This window comes from Amblyomma americanum, chromosome 1 (genome assembly GCF_052857255.1).
Source record: "Amblyomma americanum isolate KBUSLIRL-KWMA chromosome 1, ASM5285725v1, whole genome shotgun sequence".
NCBI lineage: Eukaryota > Metazoa > Arthropoda > Arachnida > Ixodida > Ixodidae > Amblyomma > Amblyomma americanum.
In genome coordinates this window covers 278,923,398-278,945,755 of record NC_135497.1, presented here as the reverse complement: position 1 = coordinate 278,945,755, position 22,358 = coordinate 278,923,398, and the positions used below count along the sequence as shown (strand labels likewise).

The 22,358-nt window shown below is 43.0% G+C and overlaps 1 protein-coding gene across 13 annotated transcripts in view; it reads right to left on the bottom strand.

The window, feature by feature from the left end:
- Window positions 1–20,602, bottom strand: part of LOC144115169 (uncharacterized) — a 41,753-nt gene extending 21,151 nt beyond the window's left edge. For 2 of the 13 annotated variants that reach the window (XR_013311285.1, XR_013311286.1), the window contains exons 1-4: window positions 20,052–20,602; window positions 17,457–17,714; window positions 10,127–10,194; window positions 3,311–3,506 (exon numbers count right to left, since the gene is read on the bottom strand). The gene's annotated coding sequence lies outside the window, so the exon portion shown is untranslated. The other 11 variants (XR_013311290.1, XR_013311289.1, XR_013311287.1 and 8 more) reach the window with 11 other exon arrangements.
- Between the last annotated feature and the right edge of the window lie 1,756 nt (window positions 20,603–22,358).

Sequence of the window (22,358 nt, the reverse complement as noted above, 5' to 3'; positions counted from 1 at the left end):
TAAGCCATAGATTAATATCCCGTTTACTCCATATCGTTTGGATGGCATTGCGCTTCATGCGATATTGTACCCTTTCCATTTCTGTGTCGTAATTTTGCACCGCGGTACACTGAAGACCGTTTGCCGTCGAGATAACTTACTGATGCTACGTATTTTGTTGCTTTGTTGCTTTCACCATCTGTGCTTAGCTGTATTAGATTTTGTCACATATGTTCATTTTCCTCCAATTGTCCCCCCCTCCCCCCTTTAATAATGCTCTTGTGATGCTGCAGGTACTGGTGTAAATAAATAAAATACTCTTCAGAAAACTGCTGGCCGAATAGGCATTACATCAGTCAGTCAGAAAAAAAAACCCTCAGCATAGGGTCGCGAGTGCATAATACGAACCAGGGCAAGCTGGAGCAGGAAAGGAAGGAATTTCAGAAACAAAGGTTTCGAGGGGGGGCGTCTCCCTCTCCTCCCCTCGCGATGAATGATTCGTTCCTGTGGGCTGGTAGAGGCGGTCTCTTATCTGTGAACGACCTATGCAATTAAGCCACCGCATACGCTAATAATAGTTAAAGTTGTAAAATGCCATATATACTGTTCCCTCACTGCGACGCGATAAAATTACCTGTTAATCTGCACCGAACACCATCCACTCAAAAGGAGTCGTTTGCCAAACCTGCGTGGCACACTTCCTCTCGACTGTTACAAGACGTGACCCATTGTCATGAGCTGGCCGGGAGAAACAGCAGCGCTCCACTTCTGAGTAATTGAAACATCATGCTGTACGTGATTGGCGACATCGAGTTACTCGTTCTGGCATGTACAAAAAAAATGGTTACTGAAATGGGCACCTTTAGGGAATTAATCTGTGCATTGTGATGCTGATTAGAGGAGAAAATAGTGTCATCATTTTAGACATAAGGTCATTTCATAAAAGGTAGAAGACAGCATATCACCGGTTGGATCCGAATTCATAGCATCATTAATGGAAGACTAATGTCAAAAGGGCTCCAGTGTAACAGCATCATAAACTCTATCAAAACACCTCATGCAGTTACACTGTCAAAAAAAATATTGGCCAGGGTTCAACATGGCTTGATCCTAGTTACACGAGCGAAAGTTCTGTTCAGCATGGTCTCCACTATCAAATCAAAGGTCAAAATCTGGTACCCAATGGCCTGTCATATGATCATGTGGTGATACATAGCTTAAGCCATACCACCACGCAGTAAAGTACGGTTTGACCTTGTGAGGCATTGTAGGCCACTGTGTCATCTGCATCGAAATCAGAAAATGTAGCCCGAGGAGCGGAGCTGTCGCTTCAAAATAAAACATATTTAAAGCCGGTTTCAAGTGTTCATAATTAGGCCCAAAAGGGTGCCTTGTGTTTTCATACAGGTTTTACTCTGCGTATTTCACAAATGAACCGCCCCGAAAATGAAAAAAATAAAAATAAGTGACCAAAAGTTGTTGCCGTGAATCACATGCTATTACCGCCAAGCCAATGGCATTTTAACGCTTCTTACACCCACACAGCCATCAGGAAAAATGCATGCAATGGGTTCATACTTTGTGTCCACATCTAGTACTTTTCTTCAGCATTCTTTAAATTTACCATTATAACGCCTACATAATGCAACATACCGGTACTACCAGAGCTCTTCATAGCAGTAGACAAGCTGTGTGCACCTATGAACATTTATTTACAGGCAAACCACAACAGTACAGAAATATGGAAACATTTTAATTATAAGAAGAAAACACACCCATAAACAAAGCACAAAGATATTCGCCAATGAATTCCTTAATGCCACCCAATGAACACTAATTCAAAAATTTCAAACAACTGAACTTATATCTACCTAAATTTTCAGAGCAAACAATAAAAAATTCATGCTTGTGCACCATTATAAACCAGCTTGTGGAACGCTTCGACTGACACGTAACTCTCAGGGAATAAGTGTTCAAAGACATATAATAGCTTGTACACAAACTTAATAGCTTATGCTGACCATCCATAATCCTGACACTATGACAGTTGTGGAGTCTACTACAATGGCGAGCGTGCTGAGCAGTCATCCTCCCCCCACGAACAGATTCTCAGCATTTTCTTCCACGAACAACATGCATAGTGCGAGTCCACACTTTACAAAAAAAAAATTTCACATCAGTTTTCTTTGCTCAATGATCCTTACAAAATGCCAACATACTGCTCCTTAATGATGGGTGATATTACGCATGCTAACGCCGACAGAAAATAAAAACCAGCCCATATGGCAAGCCAGTGCCAGCTGTTAGTCCCTGAACCATTCCAAAGAAGTGATTGTGGTTTCAGAGAAAACAGCTCTAAGTGGCAATAAAAAACAATTTTGAGTTAAAATGCTACCTGTTAGAAAATGGAATGAAGGTGGTCAGGCCATGCAATTAATTCTGCACAAACTGCAACAAGCCAGCATAAAAACCGCCAGCCTGGCTGGAACATAAGTTGACTATACATGGCAGAAAACACCACCACAACAAAGACGAAAATAATAGCGCACTTCATTATGGTTAACAAACCAACGCCAAGTCAGAAGTAACATTCGATGCTACAGTCGAAAACATAGTATTTGAGTCAAAGTGAGCGACGCAACCCCTTCCATGACAGTGGTCCACCGCAACACAACACAAAGTATGCATTTATCTACCCCGCATGTGACATCCTGAAAGGTAGGCAGCAGTGCTAAGTTTACATATCTCCCGTGTCCGCAGCAACTAAATTCAAAAAGCCATCAAGAAAAATTTGCACGAGGTCACTAAAATACTTCACGGAGAGCACCCGGGCCAGTCCGTGCATGATTCTTTGCAAAACAAGGCGCAGGGCAACAGGAGACAGACAAGATGACACAGGCACAGCGCTGACAAATGACTGAGAAATTTATTGCTTTGCTTGTAATAAATAAAGGAAGCACCATCTAAAATACAAAGGAAAGTCATGGAATCGTTATCTGACCCATCTGTTGTGATTATTTATCCAGATAGTCAATTTCATTTTTCATTAATGTTAGTGATGATGTGCCTACGCAGATTAAACAAATCGTATGCATGATGTACGTCTCAAATATCTCGCTGTCATGGATCACAGGAGAACGCTGGGACTGAAAGAATAGACCGGACAACAGCTGAACGCACACGGATATGCATTTAATAAACCCTACACCACACAAGCACTAGCACACAAAACTAACTAAAAACACCAACAAAAAAACACAAAATCTGATGGTACTGGTACACACAATACTGGACCACTGCGAGACTACTAGCATTCAGTGTTAATGCTCACAGTTCGGTGCTGGGGAAGTGTTGCGTAGGCCCAGGCAGTAGCGTCGGCGCTGAGGTGACGTTCGAAGTGTGAAGTGCTGGTGTCGGATGAACACCCGATCAAAGCACTGGTGGAAGCAACATTGGCGTTGACGTTGGCGTTGGAGGGACCACCAGGGCGATGCAGCTGGCACGCGGCAGCAGCGTTTGTGATACCCCTGGGCACAGGAGGTGGTTGCGTCAGCCACTGAATCCCCGGAATAGGCTCAGCACTGCTGGAGCAGCAGCCGGCGTTGCTCTGTCCCAACCAAAGTGTCCCTGACCATCAGGAGCCTCCACTTCTGTTTTCCACATGCGTATTATCATCCCTTCTAGCTTTAAAACCCTCGGCATTGATACGTCATCCTTTTCATCTTATTCTCTTCTCCGTGAACCACCTCTTGCCACGCTCCCCGTCGAATAATTCATCTTCTTTGTTCTTCAATTGGCACACTTCATCCTTACCGTCTTCGTAGTCTTCTTTTCTCCTTCAAACTTCTTTGTCTCTTTTGGCCTTTTACATGTGACACTCTCAAATTAGCTTTCGATTATATTTCCTCATAATTTTACATCGTCAGAAATGTGTAATGCACTCACAGTCCGACATGCATCTTGCTTGCCTGCTAACATATCCTATCTCAACGTAGGAGACATGTCCCATTAGAAGAATGTTGACACACAAACCTGATTGTCCAACATATGGCGCTTCACATTACAGAATGATCTCCTAAACTACACCACTGTCACAAGCTATGAATTTGTTTCTGGGCTTCATCTTACAGCGGGCAGTTTTTGAGGCACCTTGGTTGACCATTCTGCACAACCGAGATAATTTGGTGGGCACGTTACGTACTAAGTTCACACCAGCCCGCCCGACCTCTTTTGTTAGCACGTGGCTAACACCATGCTCATACAGTTTAACAGCTAACTTCTATTCTTCTTTCTGCAGCCTAGTAGGAGTAAATCGAAAAATTTCTTTCATTAGTGGTGGTTCAACAGCGCAACAGCACACACAGACCACGTAGGCATGGTTGTTATCATAAAATGATGCCCAGTCTCTTAGCCCAGGCAGACAGATGTAGGGAAGCTGGTTTCCCGGACTCGCTTCTCGTTTCGAGTGCAGACAAAGTCCGCCGTTCCCTGAAATCGTCTGCAAGTACCTTGGGGCTGGAAAAGGGTTCGGAAGAAGGGACAAGGGTAGTGGTTATGCCATATGTCCACAAGCTGTCGCACCGGATTAAAAGGGTGGGGAGCAAGCATGGTAAAGGTTCTGTTCTCTGCACCTAACAAATTAGAAAGAGTGGGGCCGGCGGTTCAAAGAAGGCATGAAGGGCGCAGAAGAAATGCTTGCAGCATAAACCATGAAATAGATATGTTCCCTGCAAGACGGGCGTAGTGTATCAAATTCCCCTGTTCTGTAGCCTTACATACATAGGACAGACTTGCAGCTGCGTTAACGTGCGGCTCATGGAGCACGCTAATTCTTTAACGAAGAAACTAACCTAGCTAAACATTGTTTCACGTGCAAATGCACGCCGTTTTTTGATGACACTGATGTCCTGTTCACTCATCCTGACCAGCGCACTCGCGAAGTAGCTGAGGCATTTCATATTATCAGAAAAAGTGAAGGATGCGTGAGTACACATTCTGTTTCATTATCGCCTCGAGAAATCAATATGCTACATAGTGGGGAGCGGTCCAGCAGATGCACACGTACTTTTAAAGCGGATTTTACCATGTACTATCACTATGTGTCTTGTTGACATTGCGCATGTGCGCTGTTTTTTCCGTGACTGTATATATGACGTGCTTCTTCCCAATAAAAAATAAGTGTTAAGTTCAGCGCTGGTTTGTGTGTCTAGTCTCCTGCTTGGTCTGTGTGTGCTGTTGCACTGTTGAACTACCACTATGCATCACCAACTAGCCCAATCTGCAGTTCTTTCATTACCTTGAAGCCAAGGCAGCAGATTACGTCATGTGGAAACCAGCTTCACGTAACCTTCATGTCATGCTTGGGGGCAGTGTGTTTAAGAAAAGGGGACTAACACTTGTCAGGCATCCATGCCTTTTCATTAGCCTCCTAGACACACCAACTTCGTTGTATCTTGTCTGTTTCATTAAACTTTCATTCGTTCATTCATTCCTTCAATTGGTCCTCGGCGCTTTCCTGCTTACGATGAATGCACGATGTGTTTATGGCATTTTTCAATGCACCTGTAGCCACAGCCCTTTTTTCGACCGTGGGGCATAACACCTGCAAATATGGGCCTCTCCGATGTACAGCCATAAAAAAAAAACAAATCAAGACACAGCCAAGTACTTCCGTAAGCTGCAAAAAAAGATCAAGGCTCAAGCAGTGAAGAACGAAGCCCAAATATTGTGTGTAGAAACAACTTGAGCAAACTAGGGCCGGCTATGAAGAAGAGCGAGGAACTATGCCTGAATGCCTTTTTTACAACAAAAACACAGAAGGAGAAGTGGCCTTCCTGAGTAATTGTCTCAACAAGGATTGTGGCAGGAACCCTTAGGAAGGTACCTGATATAATCATTCTCCTTCCTCACCATGGAAGATCCAGGTAAAGAAGACAGAAGAAATGTCCATATTCCAATCGAAACGCTGCACAGAAAGAGTGTCTTCTCCACTGACATCAAGGACTTGTATTACACACTGCCACATACCGCCTTTTTTGAGACTGTAAGAGAAGGCATTGATTTCATGGGAGCAGTAAGATTGCACAAACCAATGCGGAATTAAAATGGATAGATTCTTGGAGTTGCTAGAAAACTTTTTGCATTCTACCTTTGTAAAATTTAATGGCGATCTTTACGTTCAATGGCAATGAGTATGCACCGGTTCCTGTGTTTCACCAATTCTCTGTAACCTTCTGCCAGCCTTTTGAGACCACCAGATAAAAGAAGCTTTGCATGGCTGCAATATCATAACTTTCCTGCTTCTGGACTTCCTACTGATCCACAAGCTTCCTAACCAGGGTCAGCACAAGGTAGCTATTGAAAACATCTTTAAGATCTTCTCTGAAGTTCTTCCAGACTGAGCTGACCAAAGAAATGCCACTGGAAGACTGCTTCAATTTCTACGGCTGTACATCAGGGCGGCCCATATGTGCGGGTGTTATGCCCGCGGTAGAAAAAAGACATGTTAACATATTCATCAGCGGCCACGAAGCTGGTAATAAGGGCTGTGCCTAGAGGTGCATTGAAACATGCCCTAAACAGATTGCGTATTCACCATAAGCTGGTAAGCATGGAGGCCCAACTGACACAGTTACGCGACCTGGTTTCCCCGATGACCTCATCTGTAGCCTTGGCTTCAAGGTAGAGAAATTTGCCTATCTACACCTACAAGACTGAGAAATAAGAATGAAAGGTAGATGTCATGCCATATTGTTACATGGCAGCCAGCAAAGGAATGAGCGCGATGAACGATAAACAAGAGATGATTTCATGGCTGCTAGCCTCGCGCGAGTGCTCCATCTCACACCACTGCCAGCATCTTCTTCATGACACTACTCTGGGCCAGCGAACAATTCCTATGGTAAACAGAAGAAGACACCGACGAAGAAATGCGTGAGATGGTGATCGGCTTCAGCAACGGCACAACAGAAATGGCAAGGTGGTGAAGTGCTGGCTCCCACAATGAGATGAGAGAATGAGTTCCGGTCAACAAAGCTTCCGGGCCACAGGGTGCCATAGCCGACGGCCGTGGCCCCAGGACACACCAAATAACCTGGGCAGGGGAACGGTGTCTTCATGCTAGGGCCGCGTCTCGAGCCAGGCGGGTCATAGGATCTGGTCGCAGCAGCGCCTTCATTTCATCATGTCTTCTGGTCGGACCAGGGGACGGTACTAGGGTGAACGGCGAGGTTGGTTCAGGTCTGATAGGCTGTGGCACGGTCAGTAGATGCAGGCCAAGAACTAAACGGCCAACGACGACAGCTGACGCAGGATGCCGAAGCTCCAGGACCAGGATGCCGACGATATCCAGCACTTCCACCAAATGTTACATGGCACTCAGGCAGATAATGAGGTGTGATGAATGATGGAAAAGAGATGACTTACTGGCTGCTGGCCTAGTGCTCATGCTACGGCAACAGCCAGTATATACATACATATAATACACAAAAATACATACACATAAAACTGTGCACTTGGAGGTCACAAATGCTAGCTGGGACATCACAATACCCCCAGCAAACAAGTCGGGTGAATTTGTTACTACGCAAGGGGTGCGCTTCGCTTCCTTTGAAGCATACATGCAAAACGTAGTGAGCAAAAGTACTAACTAGATAAATAGAATGAATCTTTTTGCATATATTGCTATTATAAAATGGCGTTAACAAATGGCCACATTCATCCTTTGGAGCAATGAGCATTTCATCCGCCGTTACACATGAACCATGAAAATAACAAGCAGCCAGATGAATGAGTAAATTTTTCCCAGAAATTTACCAAAGGTACAAACAGCGATACCACTCCACTGGTCCAGTTGAGTATGTTGCTCAAGAGCAGCAGTATCCATATGGGATGGATGGATGCCTGCAGCAAAAATTAGTTAGAAAGCAATGCAAGTTCCCACACAAGATGCAAAACTAAAGGCCGCGATATGGAACCATTACAATTATGAAAGCAGAACAAATTGCATTCTACCTACATTGGAGTATTACTCGAGCTACGAAAATATAAATACTGCTTCAAAACAGCACACAATTGACATTTATATGACATTGGGCATTCCACGCCAACTGATCCAGGCTTAGCAATCGAACATATTCGATTTCTTTTTAAAAATCCTGGCTTATTGCATTACTACGACAAACATTATCCCACCTTGATTTTGGCGGAATAAATTTTCTCATGTTCTGGACACCATCTCACGTTTGGAAGCGGTAGCAAAACCTAGGCTTGCGAAAAAATCTGTAAAAATAAACATTCTTATGCATGATTGCGAAAATTTCTTTATATATATAAAAAACATTGCACATTCATATGCAGTAAATTGAACATACTTTCTTTTGAACAAAACATAAAAGAAGGTGTGTAAACATTGAATCCTTTATCAAATTTTTTGTTATTACAGTCGTCATTCCATCTTTCTAAGGTGTCCAGAAGGCAAAGAAGTAGATAAAAATGTTTCAGAGAGCAAAAGCATAAGACAAGTCAGCAAAAAAATTCTATTAGGTTGAGAAAATTCCCGTTTTGAGATAAATTCAGCTGTCAATTGCAAAATCAGGTCATCTTAGTGAAATTATGAAATATAGCAAGTTGCATGGCACCATTTAATGGCATCTATTGCTAGAAGTTTAATCAGAGCACATTTTCTTTTAATATAGAAAACAATTTGGCAAACTGAGCCTTTGCCTTCAACATCGACATTGCTCCGTGCTTCTTGCAGCACATTTTGCCTCCGGCTGCAAGTATACAAAAACCAGCACTCCACTGCTCGAATACAATGGAGTGCTGGGATTCCATACAGCCAGCTTTGGTAATACATACATCTGCTGAAGGGCCCGTTTACAAAAAGTAAAAATGAAGTGGCCGCATGGCAGAACGACTATTGTACCTCAACACAAACGGTACTGAGCTGCAAAGCACACTTTGCAGTCTGAGCAATCAGTTAAAATCTCTGCTACCATGAAAATGATTTCAAAAGTTCAGCGGAACGGATTTTTCGCCACGTCACATTGTAGTCATGTTTGCGACGGCATTGGTGGAACTATGAAGCCCTTGCCAGCAACAGAAAGTATTCAGAGGCCGTACAAAGGACAAATGCTGACCTTCTATGAGCTGTTTACGTGGGTGGAGTAGAGAAAACTATCGAGCGTGTCGTAGCGCTCCGAGCGCCCCAACAAATAATTCAAGAAAATGAAGGTGGACTCACTAGGCAGTTTCAAAAGTGCTATCATTAAAAGGAAAACAAAAGTTTCACCGCATCAGGCCTTCATCTGTCTCTCAATGGTGCATGCTGGACTTACGTCATGCTCAACAACCTAAGAGTTAAAAGCGACAAAATGTGAATGAACATGCCAGCAGACCTTTCAAAAGCAAAACATGAGGAGCATCCACTTGGAGCACCATATGCCGCAAAGCTCATGTGTGTCCTTGATGCCAGCTATAGCGTGTACTGCAGGTACAAGCAAGCCGCGAACAATGCCGGGGTTGAACGCAGCGACTCAACTTGCAAACTTATTTTCTCGCACAAAACAATAATTGTTCCAATTACACTTTTACTCACTGTGCAATTGACGGCTGCATATACCTGAAAAAAATTTTTATCAAATTTACAATTTTTTTGCTGACACGCATCATGTTTTTCATCTCAAAAAATTTTTATCGGCTTCTTTGCCTTTTGAAAAAATCAGAGAAATAGCTGAAATGACTACTATGAGAACATAAATTGGACAAGAATTACAAATTTTCATATGTTTGTACCTTCTTTCTTGTTCTATATAAAGACTGAAAGAAAAAATGTTCGTTTAATTTTTTGGATACGAAAGCACAATGTCGTTTATTTATACGAAAAATTTTAAGTCATGCGTAAAAACGTTTATTTTTACAAGATTTCGAACAATTAGGCTCTGCTCCGCTTGTAAACTTAAAATGACGGCCTTGCCATGAAATATTTTTTTTCTGGCAAAAACAAGGTGGGAAAATCTGCGACAGTACATACTAAGAATGAGTTTTTTTTAAGAAATCAAACTCAGTCAAGCACAAAGTCTGGATCGTTTGGCGCGGAGTGACCTCATTCAGTATAAGACAACAACAAAATACGCGGCCAACTTACCACCAGGTATATAGCAGCACTTATATGGGTCAAAATATTGGCCGGACTGCAAGAAACTTCTGTAATGCCTGAAAAATGACATAAACAAGATCTATAGACCAAGTGGCACACAAAATTAGAAGATAAATGTGAGAGAAGCAAAAAAAATTGCCTTTCATCTGACGCACATTCGAAAGAGTAATGCCAAGGAAACTAGACTTGAAACAAAAAACTGTGAAAAACCACTAAAGATAGCGAGAAGTTAAGCAGTATAAACATTCTAAATGGCAACAGATGCAATGCAGACATGTGTGACACTTCCCAATTTATGCATTAGTGCCCGGTCAAAATTTTTCCTGGAAACTCCTTGCCTCTTTAAAACTAGAGGTGCCAAATTTTTTTATCTATTTTTTTCTTTCGTGTAATGCGCTTTTTATCTTTGGTGTGATGAGAGTCACAGCGTGGAATTCACCTACGGCAACTGAATGATTTATGATTATTTTTTTTTTGCATGTTTTTTTCGGCTTTGGTCTCAAAAGGCAAACAATAGCTTTAACGTACAAGAAGCAATCGGGTAATGTGAGGCGTGCGAAATGAGCGACTCACTCCGTGTTTTTTCTAATGTGCTGCGGATCAGTTTAAAGAGAGAAAACCCAACAAAGGGGCAACTTCAGGTAGTTTTCCAATATCTTGACTGAATAAGCGCATCCCATTCCTTGGACTCTCCTATCTCTGGCACAAGAAGCAATATTTCAAAATCCCAAGTGGAACTATTCTAAAGCAGAAAACCGAACATACATCAGTTTACAATCAAGGATGATGCTTCGGTCAATGCAGCAATGCTCTCATGAACATTGTTCAGAGAACACTCGTATGCGCATTCAATGGAAGAAATACTGACTGGCAATGACCCCAATTCATAACATGCCTTAGGCGACCTAATACAAGTACGAAAATTGATTCTTCATGCGGGCAGAGTAATAACGTGTGCCTAATGTTTGTGATCGTTGCGAATGTATTGTTGCCCACAGAAATCACCGGAACTGAGGCTAAGGAAACAGCAAACTTTAAAATGGATAGGGAAAGGAACGAATTCCGCACAGACTGCCATACTTGCAAGAAATAATCAGGATTGGGAGGAAAACTCGGAGCCAATGTTTCACCACAATACATGACTCTCAAAAAATTCCCGGAATTGCCCTTAAGGACTGCAGTGTCTCTGAACTGCAGACAGTGACAGCATGCTTTGCAGTGGGTTCACGCATGTGTATTATGGCTCGAACGGGAACACACAGCGTGCTCCCTTCACACAGCACTGCAGTAACTACAATAGACTTCCATTAATACGAACTCAGCTATGATGAATTCTAAGATAGGACGAACAAAGCAAGACCATTTGGTTGGTTTCCCTTAAAACTCAATGTTAAAAATCCGCTTTAATCACGCCCTCCCCCCCAACTCGCGTTTTTTTCTATCTAGCCTGTTTATACTAAAACTTTCACAGTATGTTCTCGACAGTTTTTTGATCCTTTGTGCCAAGTTTCGCAGTGGGCAGGTGTTCTATTGCAGTGCAAAGAACTTTCAAATTTCCCACATCATGGCAATATCTGGCAGAGGGCAACAATGCGTGTGTGATGCCAATGGATGCACGACCATCGATATTTGCTCTGCTGAACGACAAAAGTGTAGAGCTGGTTTCTGGTCATTTCAGACAAATAATGACCCAAGCTCGCACTTGCACTCACCAGCTCAGCCAATCAATGAGCACAAGATAGACTTTGTGTAAATATCTGTGATGTCATAGGGTGGCGGTCTCCCGTGGAGTCATTGTTTGGTCGAAACACGATTTAGGTTTCCTGGGTTTTCATCCTTTGAAATACTTCTACTTGGTATTTTGAAAAACGGCTTTTTAAACCAGAGTGAGGAGACTATAGAATGTGATGTGACTACCACCAAAACATGTTCAAAAAACCCCCCGAGCTGGCCTTTAATATAAATTGTTTCGCGTGTCATTCATTTCATGCTCTCGTGTCAAAAGAATGCTTCCAACTGGTAACGAAAAATGCTTCATGCTGGTTGTTTGCAAGGTGGGTATCCTGTTACTTTGAGCTTTCCTTGGCTATTTTTTACCCTTCTGTAGGTTTTGTTTTCTACTAGGAAATTTGCTCTGCAATATGCAAGTACGTGTTCTATCACATTCCTACTATTGCAGCTTGTAAGCAGATGCAGTCATTTTCTGAGAAGGACGTACGCAATAGACATTGTTTTTTCAGCACTTGACAGGTCCTACCTTCTCGGCATTGTTTCCTCCGTGTTTCATCAACTTGTGCAAAATTCTACTTTGCTAAATACATTCCCAGAGCAGTTTTTAAGTGCTTCACTCTACTGCTTTACAACGACCTGAAATGCTATTTTTATTCTGAACAATTGGTCAAACCTACCTAAGTGCTAATTGGACAGCAAGTTACAAAGAGGACATCAACTTGAGTCTTTACATTGTGCAGATGTTTAACCATGACACTGAGCACTCGGACTCCCCTGTGCATTTGGACAGTGTAATCGTTCCTGCCAGTACTTCAGATATACGCCCTGCATTATCATAGATCTCGAGCATTGTGCCACTGTAGACTTGAGCAGCAAAGGAGACTTCATGATGCTAAGGTACAGACGTAAGCACCTTCCTAACAGTTTCGTAAGCCTACAAAATTTAAGCTTGTTCAGTTCCAAAAATATGCCTACTTTGATTTGAATAGTCATTAATTCAAACCATGCGAGATCCTGCCGGTTCAAAAAAATTTGCAGCTGATTGCAGAACAAAATTCCTACAAGTGTGCTCATTTGGAAAGGAAAATACGCTACACATAGTTAAATAATATAAATAGCCACTTCCCTAAATTATATAGGAACATATAGAAAAAAAAGGCCGCCATGACATAAAGTGATATAACTTCCACCACCTTGAACACATGACCAATCAAATCAGAACAAACACCTGTAGCACCACAAGAAGCTGACAAGAGAAAACTGACTCCCCAGCAGCATAATGAAGAGGGCATGCTTGCACATGAATATGCCCCCACGGCCTTCAGTTGCATGACCGGAAAGCAGGAGGTCAAGTATGACCTTCTCTCATGACAGCGCACTTTAAATGTTGACATTGTATGTGCTAGTCATCTACATTGCTATGCGAATATGTACAAGGCTGTTGACTGCTGTCATTGCAATATGCTGGCACTGTTGGCTAGAGGGCCTCGTATGGGGGCCTATGCACTTCATTCTCGAGGGGTATCCATTACTAACTAGTAGGCCGAGATGCAGTTACAGCGAGAAAGAAAAAAAAGGGCTCCCATATAAATAAAGAAGGCTTCAACTAGTATAATTAATTATTCGTAAACAGAGATGCTACTAATGCACCTACTGTTTCCAATCTAGCATCTAGTGACAACAAGTGAGGCTCTTCAAAGAACAGCAGTGGTCCCACAGGCTCTCATGCCAGTAGAGCCAATGTGGCTCTGATCACTTTCGAGAAAGCAATTCATAGCTAAAAACAATCCTTTACATGCAAGAATAAGCACTTTTACATGCAGTACTGTACCCTTACTGCTGCACTTTTTGTTCACTTACAAGTCAACAAACACTGCTCGTATATTGTAATTAAAAATTAACCTGTATGCCATTAGTACCAGGCTCACTCAATCAGTAGAAAAGAGAAAAAACAGCGGCAGCATAACCCCATTCCATAAATGGGATCTTGATTGTAAAACCCTCTGGCACTGCTTAAGTGTGTTCATATGTTCTGGACGCAGCTGAGGCTAGAAAACCAACAATTTTCAGCAACATGCGAGATGGGAAACACTTGCACTGCACTAGTAATTTAATGCATTCTTAAAGCAAAGGCTCCAAACTGCTTCAAAAAACTGCTCTCAGTGAACTTGAAATGCTCAATCTAAAAATCATGAGCTCCTCATTTCATGACGCATGTTTAGTACATTACACTGTTTTGGAGAAAAAGTCATGCCAAGAAACTGTATATTTTTGTGAATATTGGAAGTATGAATGCAAGTTCCTTTTCTATGAGGCTTCATACCACTGACCACACTCCTGCTCTTGCATGTAGCCTGCAAAATGGCTTCACAATGTAAAAGGCTACTTTCTCGAGCTAGTCGGTAGATGCTCATCAGGTAAAGCCACAGCACGATTACGACAAGATGTACGAAGCAGATAGACACGGTGCTGAGTCCCGATTGATGACCATTATCACTGTCACGCAATAAGTAAGTGAAGAACGAGCAGAACAAACATGTGGCACTGCATCAGAAATTGACTGCATGGGGCAAAAACAATGGTAAATAAAAACTAACAGAAAAATGTTCAAAAATGTACAAAAACCACCACTCTGTCATTTAAGCTGCTGAGGTAGTCTAGTTCTCTTAGTGTGAGCGCAACAGAAGGTTTGCCAAAGCACTTGTATTGCTCGTGATGAATCAATCGCCTCCGCAACAATCTCCCACATTCAGTGGTCCTTATGCATGTACACTAAAGTTGTCCGGCTGAAAACAGGGGTGCAGCTTTTGCATGGCAGCCAATGTATGACCACAATGCGTTTGGGAGGTGGCTTTAAGAAGCGTTCGTGTTCTCTTCGACAGTCAGTTAGGCATTTCCCTCTTTGGCCGATATAACATAGTCCACAGGATAGCTCCATTCTGTACACCATATGTTTGTGGCACTGTAGAATGCAGGTGACAGCCCTTCCCGACTGATGCTCTTGTGAGATTTGGAATTTGTTTGCAGCAGGGAATACTACTCACACCAGCTCTAGCTCCTACTCTTATCAAGTTGTGAGACATAACTTGTCTCACCTATGTCTCACAACTTGAAAAGAATAGCAGCTAGAGCCGATGCTCAGTCCACTGATTGTTAGAGAACCAGTTTGAAATGCCCAATAAATCTTTCATAATGCCATTTTGCACTGCAGACAACGAATTACCTGTGAACATGAGGGCAGTGTCGTCTGCATACTGAGAATCATGGAGCATGAAACTGCACATGGAAGGTCATTCATATAAAGGGAAAACAGTATAGGCCCCAGAACAGATCCTTGGGGAACTCGGCATTTTATGTTCCCATATTTAGACTCATAATTTTTATTTACCACTTTTTATTGTCAAGATGATAAGTAATTTGTGAAAAATTTCAGCGTATCATCAAAAAGCCCATAAGCGGAAAATTTTTTTTAATAGTATCAAATGCGATACACTTTGAATGCCTTCTTCAGGTCTAAAAAAATGCTGATTGCAATTTTGTTATTATGGAGAGCTGAATTTATCAAATGGGAAAGTGTTAGAACCACTGTAGAGGTAGACCTATTTGGGACAAAGCCATGCTGCTGAAGAGAGATTATGTTATTCTAACAAATATTCTTAGCTCAGCAGCGAATTGTTTCTCAAAAATATTATTGATAATACTTAGTGCTCATATCGATCGATAACTGCTTGGATCGTTTTGGGCCCCACTTTTATAAACAGGATCAACTTTGGCTACTTTGAGAATATTTGGACAGCATCTAGACTCAGTCACATGTTTGTTGTACTTTAATATTGCGGTGTGAATATTGTTATGTCCAACTGCTTTATTAACCGGCAGTGTTCCTAAAACAGATACAATGCCCTCGACAGTAATCGTACTTAGATTAAGGTTGTTGTGGACAGCCCTAGGTGGGTTAATATGTATAAGTGGAATAAGACGAGAACTGATTTGCAAGGGTTTCAGCAATATTAGCAAAGTAGCTATTAAAATCATTAACAATTTGCACGGAACAGCCATCAGGGGTAATGCGTTTTATTTGTCCAAGTCCTGTGACATCCTTTACAATTTTCCACACTTGTTTCGAATCAATGCTGAGTTTCGTGACAAGGTTGGTATAATGCTTGAATTTTCCGCGATAATAACTGTTTTCTTTTGCTTGCATTTGTGATAAATGGAATCTTTTTCTTTAGAACACAAAGTATACAATCATTAATCCATGGGTGCACAGCTTCTTTGTAGTTGCGAAGTGCGCCTTCGCGTGTGGATTTCATAATAGTGTTTGATATGGAATGGATGAAGTTCTCGCATTCTAATGCAGATTGCTGGTCACTGGCCAAAGTCAAAAGATGAAAAGACGTTTCGGGAGCACTACGGCTCCCTTGTTCACTATCTTGTTCACCCTCGACTTCTCGCATTTTGTGTTGACGCCACTGTCATGGAATTTTCAAACTCAGTGCCCTACAAGAGGTTTGGGGCACTGGCATAATTCACTCGAGTTCTTATATCTCGAGAGTACATTTTGCAATATGGATGCATGTAACTGTGTGGTAAAAACATGAAAGGTTGGACAGTGATCAGCAATAGTTATTTCACAAACGCCAATGCGCACGGTCATTTCGTTGTCACAGTAGATATGATCAATAGGGGTTGAAGATTTCTCTTTCTCTCCAGATTCGCTCGATTTGCATAATACCGACAGCCATTGTGTTAAAGAATTTGTCGCAAGTCTTCTCCACTTATCACGAGTATAACATTTCAATTTTCAACTTTTTGCATCAGAATTTTCCCATCTGATACCCATGTCAATTTCCACTTTTTGTACTTCTTTGCTTTCAGTGCCATTCCTAGGAGCACTTAGTTTGCAGGACATAGGTGTTCATTCACGTAAATGGGCATCTCGCCCTCAAACCCCAAGTGAGGAACATTCAGACTTTGTTTCTTAGCATTGTCCAGAAGTTTATCCCACACAGTAAGAGAAAAAAATTTGGCAATTATGTTTTGTTCATCTGTTTACTTTGTGGGCACACGGTAAATGACCTCAATGTCAGACTCATCGACTTTCGAGTTCAGGCACTCCGATATTGTTTTCAAGGTGGAGACGAGGTTCTCGCCCATCACCACAGGAACACCTTTTATCTGGAGGTTAATTCTTCGACTGTATTGTTGCACATCAGTGAACTCCTTCGTTACTTTCTTTAATTATGATGTCGAACAGTTGTTATTTCCGATTTCCTCATTTTCTGTTCTAGTAGCAGCAAGTTCCTTCCTCGTCTCCATGATTTCAGATTTGAAAGCCTCAAACTTTTCACCGCTCAAGCTCATAGATTCTTTTACTGATTGCAACTCTGTTTCAATCACTGTTTTCAGTGTACCTTTCAGTTCATCATGCTTGGCATCAAAATGAGCAGACATCTCATACAGTGCCTTTTCCACTTCCTTAATTGTTGACGGTGGTTTATGACATCCCTTTCGTCAAATATGCAGCAATACAGCAACAAGAACTACGTTCTTTTCTTTAACAGGCAAGAAAACAGCCAGCACGTACCTGCATGGATGAAACAGGGATTAACCGCTGCTAAATGCTGCGGCTGTCTGGATTGCTCCAAAATGACGACCCTTGTCAACCAACGCAGCCTTTTCTGGCTGAATGGTGACGTCAGTCCAGGCCATGCATGCGCAGGGGGAGGTGCAGGAGGAACAACTTGCGCCGACACGTGTATCACCCTTGCAGCAGCACAGTGATGTATGCTCTCGAAGCGGTTACAATGGTTTAGTCCAAGAGCACTTGTTCGTCGTCGATGGGCTGCATGGAAAGAGCAGGGATTAACCACTGCTCAATGTTGCGGCTTCATCGATTGCTCCAAAAATAATAAAAGATTTTCAAAAATTAGGCAGGTACCTCAATGCATGCTTATACCAGAAAAAAAAACACTTTAAACACCCAGTCTGGCACTTTACCTACACTGCTAGTACGCTCCATCTCACAACTTCGTAGAGTGGAGCCGAACCTATGCTAGTGAGGCGGCAGCTTCCACAACCATGACTGGCCCGTGGGCATGTGCACACTTCTGGAAGCCGTTGCCTTTCGCTCATAGTTTCTAATGCAATGCAAGAAGCGGTGAGGTGGAATATCCTCCTCTGCTTGCAAGTGACAGACATACGGATTAGGAGCAGCAGGTAAATGCTACTGATTACACTGTGGCCAATGCTTTAAATAATTTGGATGCCAGCTATTGTTAGAAAAAGACCAATGAACACTTACATCTTCAAAAAAAGAAAGAATCAGTAGGGTTACGAACCACACATCTGGATATTCTGCTTAATACAGTCTGCACTGGCATAAGAGAATGTACAGGCCTTTCTAATGTAGAGGAAATGGAAGATTTATTAAAACCAAAAAGCTACTCAACCTGCACTTGCCTACATCTGTATGTGTGCTCTTGGCGCCAGATGTCTCACAAACTAGCCCTCCAGGCTTTCTATGCCATCTTTATCAATGCCTTTTACTAGATCCTAGCTGCAGCTGCCAGCTTCAATGCAGATGCTACAGTCAGAGTCTACATTTTTTTTTTCATGTTTTACACTTGATTGTCTAAGTATTCATACTTACTGATGCATTAGGACTTTGTGACTGGCTTATGTAAATGGGTGAACCTGCATTATGTTTGTCATACAGAGGCCCGAACATCTGTACAAATATATTTAATTATGAAAGCAGGTCTTAAAACGAGCACCAAGTGAGTTGGGGTGTTGATTTAGTAAAGGATTTTATTTTGCATTACTTTTTGTAACAACCCATTTTCCATTATTAACAAATGATGCTGCCTATGTTTAGAAATTCCCAACTTCACGACACACCAAAAGAAGATGCGCGAGAAGCTACATTTTTTGGCCTACTCACATCATACAAAACAAACCCATGCACACATTTGGCACTTCACTCATTTAATGCAGCATTTCAGAAAACAATGTTCAACAATACTCACTGTTTTGCGATAACCCTATGCTGACAACGAACTAGCAGGGATGTACAGTCCCTGTCAAAAGTATACAGCTCAAAGGGTTTCGCTGCGAGGTCTGCAGCATGCCTCGTTATGTATGCATCCTCAGCAACCATAATCTCTCGAAAGAAAAATGGCTTTGCGTCCTCAATCCTCCCAAACTTTGGACTGCATGATGTGCTAGGGAGCCATGCTAAACAGCTCAGAAGGAAACCCCGTTGGGCTGTATACTTTGACCGGGGCTGTAGAAATAAATGTGGGCATTGTTAGGCTATCTACCGTTTCATGAAGCACCTCGATGAAGAAAACAAGGAAAAATGGTCCGAAGAGAACCTAACATACAATCTAAAAAGAAGCTCGCAGCAAGAACTAAAACACACCTTTGCTTCCATACTGCTCATGAATATTTCCCAGAGGCAGCAAGGTGAAAGCTATGGCTGTGGGCACCTATGTGGAAGTAGTTGTTTCCCCCTGCAGGCATTCATTTGATACCATCACGATTACAGAACACCAAAATTCAGAAATTAGGGCACTCTAGCCAAACAATGAAGCTTTTGAAACCTTGAATAAGCATTCTAAAGATACCTAGCTTCAACAGCACAGGATCTCTTAATCTGGGTACCGTTGTAAAACACAAAACCTAAAACAGATGGTAGCGTCAACTGCAAAGCGGCCTGACGCACAAAACGACCAGCGGTCAGCGCCTGAGCAGCAGAAAAACTTAGAGTTGAACTCAGGCGTCAGGCATACGGAATGCATTTTATGCAGAAAACACAGTCGCTGTGCACGGCCGGAAAAATTACCGCGTGTGAATAATCCATGCGGCAAGGAATTTGACAAAATAGCGTTAAAAGACTTTAAATTTGGCAGAACACATACTTGAGCTCCTAAGCGGCATGCGCCAGTACTCTGCAACATTCATTTCGTCAAAACAATAACAGCTGCGAGACGAATGATACTCGGCGAACTCTGTTCGGTGCTGCGTCTCTTCCTTGGATACTTTACGGAAAGAGGAGCCTGTCGCTCTGCTGGTCATGGCACTTAGGTAGAGCCGGCAAGCCCGGAGGCTGCTATTTCCGCAAAATATCCTTTGAAAAATGCACACCAGCACGTATCGAGACATAGCTAGGATTGCGTACCTTTCGAGGCAGGTGAGTAGTGCCGAGAAGCTCCCCGTCTCCACATCACGGCAGCGCTGGTATTTTTCATTAACGATGACTTCAGGACAACGATTGCCACTTCACAAATGCATTCTGGCGCATGAACACGCGCACATAACTTCCGCCATGCTTTCTGACTTCAAACGTTTAAAACATGACCTACTGTATAAAGTGGTTTAAAACACGACCTGGTTTAAAATGTGAGTGAGCGCCAGACTTTCTCCAAATCTAGAACAATGAAGCGCATTCGGCAGAGCGTCCGAAGGCAGTGATCTCAGAAGAACCTGCGTAAACAAGGACAACAGACAAGAACGAAGGAGGAAGGACAGAAGTGCGCTCTCTCCGTGTCGTCCTCCTTCTTCCTTGTCCTTTTTTGCACTGGTTCTTCCGAGATCATGGCTTACCAACTAGCCCAACAACAAGTTTTGCTCCGAAGGCAGTTTCTGTCCCTATGCGTCAGATACGGTACTCGGACAGCAGTGAACGAACCTACGCACCTCTCCAGTCATATATGCCCACTCCCTTCAACACCCTACCTCGAAATACGTGGACGAAAAGGCAGTTCACGTCAGCCTCCGAAGCACGCACACACACTGCAGGCCTGCAGGCGGGAAAAATCAAATGGCCAAAGGTACCAGTGGCCGCCTAGCGGCAGAAATGTACTTTCCGTTTTTGTTTTATAATCATTTTTTTAATTGCTTTTTGGGGAAAGGAAATGGCGCAGTATCTGTCTCATATATCGTTGGACACCTGAACCGCGCCGTAAGGGAAGGGATAAGGGAGGGAGTGAAAGAGGAAAGGAAGAAGGAGGTGCCGTAGTGGAGGGCTCCGGAATAATTTCGACCACCTGGGGATCTTTAACGTGCACTGACATCGCACAGCACACGGGCGCCTTAGCGTTTTTCCTCCATAAAAACGCAGCCGCCGCGGTCGGGTTCGAACCCGGGAACTCCGGATCAGTAGTCGAGCGCCCTAACCACTGAGCCACCGCGGCGGGTAAAAAAACTTAAAATCATTTTATTGCTCTTTTTACATTGCGTACGGAAGCTGGAATGTATTTGCAGCGCGGTGATTTGCCGCATCGCAGCACCATACATAGCGACTGCCAACAGTTGCCAGTAATAGAGAATGCAAAGTGATGAAACATATGATCCGAATAAAAAAGTTTCTGTAAATTAAACCCTTTACTATTTTTTTTTAACTTTCACTCCGGCGGTTGTATTTTAATGGCTGCGGAATATTTAAAAAACTGTAGCCTACGTCGTCGTAGAGTTTCTAAAAATTGCCTAGAGATAAAACTGACGCCACCGTCTATGCCAGTTTCTGAAAGAGCCATGGAAGAGCACTTCATCCACCGTGAACTAGAAGTGAGAATGTGTCAAACGCCTATGCCGCCTGTGTTTCAGTTTCGCTGCTCGTTATACTCGCCGCTTGCTGGCGTGCATGGAGGAAAAAAAAAACTTTTTTTCCTCCATGCTTGTAGTATTCCAGAAGGAGTTGTAGTGGAAAGAGCGAAGCGGGATTGGATGGGAGGTGCAGAAGCAAAAAAAAAAAAAGCGGTTGGCTGCGCGCGGCGCTGCCGCCGAATACTGGAGGGGAAATGCCGGCCGTCTGCGTTGCTGCGTCGTTGCATTCAGCGAGTTTGAGCGTTGTCGTTGGGAAAGGGTGGCGCTTTAAGCTCGTTGGTATAATAAAAGCGGGTAAGCGCGCCCCTCGGAGACATAAACATATGGAAAAAGTCTACAAAACGCGGGTACTTCTCCCGACCCAGCCGACCGCGAACATTTCGCCTTAAGCCCGGGATACATGGAGCGTTTTTTGGGCGATTTTCGCAAAACGCCCGCCGCCTCCGATCTGGCCCCGCCAGATATGCACCTCCGAGAACGGTGACGTTGGTCGTAGAGTAGCGTTTTAGAGACTCTTCTCCAGAAATTGAAAGTGCAAGGCAAAGACGCAGGCAAGCTAGAACAGGCCAAACGACCTCCCTTGGCCGTCATCCCGTATCTTCACAAGCTGTCTCACAATTTAAAGAAGGTTGTAAAAAGAAACAATGTAAACCTTGTCTTCTCAGCCCCGTGCAAATTTTCACGAGTGTGTACACTGCTGACAAAGCAAAAGAAGAAGGTTTGCCCTATTAGACATGTAGAACCACTCACACATTGTGCTACATGTGTCATTTACGAGATTCCCTTGTGGACGCTGTGGACGAGTGTATATTGGGCAAACCGGCAGGTGTCTCAACGAGAGATTGTTTGAACACCGCCGGAGGGTCCGTAACAAAAGCGG